General features: G+C 34.3%; 1 long non-coding RNA gene across 1 annotated transcript; it reads left to right on the top strand.

The window, feature by feature from the left end:
- The first annotated feature begins 657 nt into the window (after nt 1-657).
- LOC141607182 (uncharacterized) lies at nt 658-4,420 on the top strand. Its single transcript, XR_012526894.1, has 2 exons — nt 658-2,667; nt 3,138-4,420. It is a non-coding gene; the product is annotated as an uncharacterized LOC141607182 (long non-coding RNA).
- Nucleotides 4,421-5,100: the final 680 nt, after the last annotated feature.

Raw genomic sequence — 5,100 nt, 5'->3', positions numbered from 1 at the left:
ACAACACAAACACAAGAAATTGAACAACATAATGAAGATAACTGAATAAATTGAAGATTACACACAAAAAACATTAAATTCAAACAAAGAATAAGAAGATGAAATGCGAATTGAAGACATTCAACGAAAAAAAAAGTAGAAAAAGAGAAAACCATTACCTACCTGATTACACGAAATTGAAGATGAAGTAGATATACAGAGCACGAAGAAGGAGCACGAAGAAACGCAGTAGAAGATGAATATTAGAGGGGTACGTGATGAGGGAGAAAGTGATTGGAAAAATGAAAAAAAGAAGAAGTGAACTGCGACGTCTTAGAATATGAATATTAGAAGATGTATATTTAATCAGAGCCATCTATCTTAGATTAGATTAGTGGTCCAGATTCAGAGGGGTAACTCACCAAAAAAACTCAACTCATATGATCCTATATATATATATATATTAGGCGGGATCTCGTGATTTTGGTTCTTATGGTGAGTTTGTGCTCACAAATTTCAGCCATTAAATAAGTATAAATAGACGGCTAAGATTGATCTCCTAACAAAAAAACATAAACGACATCTTGAATATCAAACTAAAATTAACACTGCTATCTCTCTTGAACAATAATGGCGGAGAAGGAGTCAACATCAGTTCCCTTCAGCCATGGCGATCCCGCTAAAGCTCCCCTCACTTTGCCTCACGAGGTTTCATTCCTTCTCCTCTTTCTACTTCCTTAATTTTACTGCTCAATTTCATTACTTTTTACTGATTTTTAATTTAGGATTTTATTTTGATGCAAATGCAATGCTATTAAACCAAATTTATGGAACAGTTTTATGTTATTTTGTTTGTTTAATACCTCGATTGATATGTTTAGTTGATTGATTGATAAATTTTAGGCGAGCTTCTAATTTTAGGAACAGAATTTGTAAACAAATGAATGAAGGCTACAGCTTCTAACTCAGTGCTTATGTCCAACCGATATTAGGATGTATCTAGTTTCATAATGTAAGCAGTAGAATCAATAAGTTCAATGTGGACTTGTGGTGGCTTCTGTATTTGAGCTGTTGGCAATTCTTTGATGTATCAGGCTTCGTGCTTTTTCTCTCAGCTTTGATTTAATAGATCAAGATGGAACAGAATTATAATTGAGTCACGGATCTTTACATTCTTGGGAATTGGGCTGCGAAATAATTTCAATCAATTTTCGCCACCGTTGGTCATCTTTTCTCCGCTATTCCCTTCTGGTATTGTCCGATGTGCTCTCTCAATCAATTGAACTAATCAATTTAAATCAATTTAATTAAAGTTGAATTTGTTGTTGCAATATACTCCATATAAAGCAATTGAAAATTCGGTAAAAAGGCGAAGATGTTGATGTTTGTTTATGAGAGTTAAAAGGAACATACACTAGTAGAAAAAACCTCTATCGTGACACATTTATTGTGGCGGTTCTAACAAAACCGATGCAAAAAATCCAAAAACTTGGCGGGAATGAAATTTTTATGGTGTAGGAGGTCTATTGTGGTGGTTTAAATTAAGAATCGACGTGATAATAGAAGTTATTTATGACGGTTTTAGATAAGAAACACCACCATAATTCTTTTGTGGCGGTTTTAGTAACAACCGACGTTAATAACGATGCTAAAGATAATGATAAGTGAAATTATTTTTTAATAAAAAAACGCCATGCATTTATGGCGGTTATAATTACAACCGACATTAAAATTAAGAACCGAAAAACCTTTTATTTTCATTGCTCTTCACTGCCCAGTACCCACGAGGCCACGACACTCTCAATTATCTGTTCCCAAAAATCTAAAGCAGCTTCATTCTTCTCCCCCATACTCATTAGCCGGTGCTCATCCTAGCTGCCCCGATCCTCGCCGGTGCTTTTCTCTTCTTTCTCTTCTCCTTTTTATCCCTTCCCTTCTTCTTTCATTCGGTCTTTTTTTTACATTGACCACCACTGTCGTGCGTCGCCATCATCATCGTGTCACCACCAACACCATCGTCTCTTCTTCAGGTTCTCCCTACTCCTTTAATTAATCTATTTCAATTGTTGTTGAACTTGTTTGATTTCATAATTGATTTGTTCAATTAATTAGATTTCAATAGAGGTATTAATTAAAGTAAAATTATGGTATTTTTATGCTGAAAATTAGGGTTTTCTTTTCTTAATGTTAATTTGAGTTACTAATTTAACAAATCATGGCTCCATTTCTGTTAAGCTTTTGATTGAATGGTAGGTCAGTGTCGTATGGTAATTGTGATGGTCCTGGTCGATGTTGTTACTTCGGTAAGACATGATTACTCATGTAAGTAGTGATTTTTCCCATGGCTTGTTAAATTTATAGTACTTTGATGTCGTTTTTGATGCTATGGATAAAGTGTGTTGTACCTGCATAGTAAGCGAGCCATCATGTATTTGTCTGAAGATGCCGGTTAATTTAGTTCGAATCGTACATGCTAGAGTCTGGCATATTATGCTGATGTATATAAACAATCATGACTGTTGATCATGTTGTATCCCCTTTTTCTGATGATGACTGAAACAGTATATGCTACAGTTTGACGTACTATGCCGATGTATATAAACAATCGTTGATGCTGTCTTCTAATTGTAGGTTAAACATATTGGCCAAACTCCTTATGTTTGGCGACCACGAGTTTTTCAAGGATTGGTATATGCATTCAATTATTCAAATGATATACTCCCTCCATTCTCCTTTGATGTTCCCATTTTCCTTTTTGGGTCATTTCATTATAATGTTCCCATTTGGTTTCTTTCTATTTTTGGGTTTAAAAAATGATCAAATGATCCTTGTTGCCATTACACATTTACACTATATACCATATATTAACTCACTTAATCCTACTTATATCTATACCCCTACTAGCTTAGTCTTTTTTTATTGCTAAAAATCGGCCCACTTGTTAGCTTAGTTTTTTTTTATTGCTAAAAATTTGTCCACTTGCTCTTAATCCTTTTTGCCTTGGTTGTTCCACCAAAAGCAAATGGGAACATCAAATAAGAATAGAAGGAGTAATATAATGAATTTTCCATACTCCAGTTTCTGGTTAGTAGGAATCTTAAGCCCCGTACAAGAGTCAAAGCGTGTAAGTTGATAAATGGTGTAATGAATTCTTGTAGGCTGAATGTATCACTGGGAGACACCATGCATGGTTCCAACAATACTTGGATACTGATACTTGCCTGCTTTTGTAGGATATTTAACGAGTTTGATACATATGTGAAAACCATTATGTACTCGTTTGCCCACTATAAGGGTTTTTTCTACTATTATGATAACACTCTAGACCTTGCTATCCCGAAGGGTTCTAAACTCGTATTAAATCCTCTGATTCTGTTTCACACAACTTTTGATATGAGCATGGGTGGTCTAATAATGGAGTCGCTGGCTTTTTAGCCATACTTTGTACCATATTTCCCAAGATGTAGAGTTTATACACATGCTAATTTACTGGAAAAGTATGTTGGGTATGATTTCTTCTATTGCAATGTATCTTTATCAATACTTTTGCATGAGTTCAGATTGTATAACCTGTGATTTTATCGCAACAGTATATGGATGCTCAAATGTCAATAGTGACCCCTGTGAGTGAGGATAGCTAATATTAATTTGTAATGTTTGTAATTTTAATTATTGTATTTTATTTATCGTAATTATTATTATGTATGATTTATTTACTTGGCATTCACATATAATTAATCTAACATCTACTTCGACCCAATTATTTGCTAAATTGTTTGTTCACCGACATAGTCTAATTTCACATGCTAGGATTAATCTATGTTTGTTGCATTGCATGCATTACATCGACGACATATCAAATATGAACAATTTCCCTAATCATTAGTAGAGGCCGCTATCGAGGCGGGTGGGATTAGGTGTTCGAATTAAAGAGCTTCCTAATACGTACCCTCACCCCTTACTCCAGTTATCTCTGGACATCCGTGTCCATTGGCATCTTTGAGAGTCATTCTAGACATAGAATGCTTAGGGTAACGAGTTCTTAGTGTTCATGTCACTACTTTGTGTCTTGACATGGCACGAGGTATTCGAACGGTTCCAATTTTCCATAAATATTGGTGGCGACTCCACAAATGCAGGCTTATTCAAACCTTTCACCGGTTTCAGTGCCTCACCAATCGCTAACAGCCTATGACGTGCTTTGGCAAACCCAAGGTTCCGTGGGAGAAGTGCCGCCGCCTCGAAACCAGCGCGCGGGTGGCCCATGTCCACATGGTCTTATTGGAATAAAGGGGTTAACCGTTTGAATGTACAAAGTTTGACCCGATTTGTTTTAATTCAATATGGCTTGCAATTACTAAATTGATTAATTTAATTGGTTTGTGTGTTATGTTATGTCGATTAACGAATTAAATTGTTATTTGTTATTTGTGTGTTTACACTCGATTGTTCTTTATTTATCAAGAGCTTAATACCTTGTTCTACTATATATCATGATCTAATTTAGTACAAGTATTATATACTCCATACTTCCTACGCCCGGTCATTTATTTGTATATTCCATTTTAGAGTATCTCATTCAATTGTTTGTATTTTTTACTTTAGGAATGCCTTTGATAAGCATTTGGGAACTCCATACTTAATTTGGTCCACTTATCATCTAGTAATTCGCTCCTTCTTCTCTCACTGATCTTGCGAAAACCAACGACAAAAAAATGACCGAGGCGGAGGGAGTAACATTTAAAAAAAAATACAAATATACTTTCGTAAAATTAAATTAAACCAGATGATACTATTGTAGTTCTTGTTTTGTAAGTATAAGTCATTTACATCAATGATAATTGTGAAAGAAAGATGACTAAATATTATCATAGTATCGCTATGTAGCATTTCCTTACTACAACTTTAAAACTTTGTTTTTCAATGATCTAATTTACAACAATACGTAATACTATTCTTAACGGTAAGATGTCAAATAACAATAAATGAAGCACCATTATTAGAAAAAACAATTATATTCGGGAGTAGATAATTTTGTTAAAATTAGAAAAAAACAATGCTGACCAATGAATTATAATGCATCAATTTACTATTTTAACCAAAGTTATCAAAATCTAAACT

This window comes from Silene latifolia, chromosome 1, assembly GCF_048544455.1.
Source record: "Silene latifolia isolate original U9 population chromosome 1, ASM4854445v1, whole genome shotgun sequence".
Taxonomy (NCBI): domain Eukaryota; kingdom Viridiplantae; phylum Streptophyta; class Magnoliopsida; order Caryophyllales; family Caryophyllaceae; genus Silene; species Silene latifolia.
This window is presented reverse-complemented; position numbering and strand designations above follow the sequence as displayed.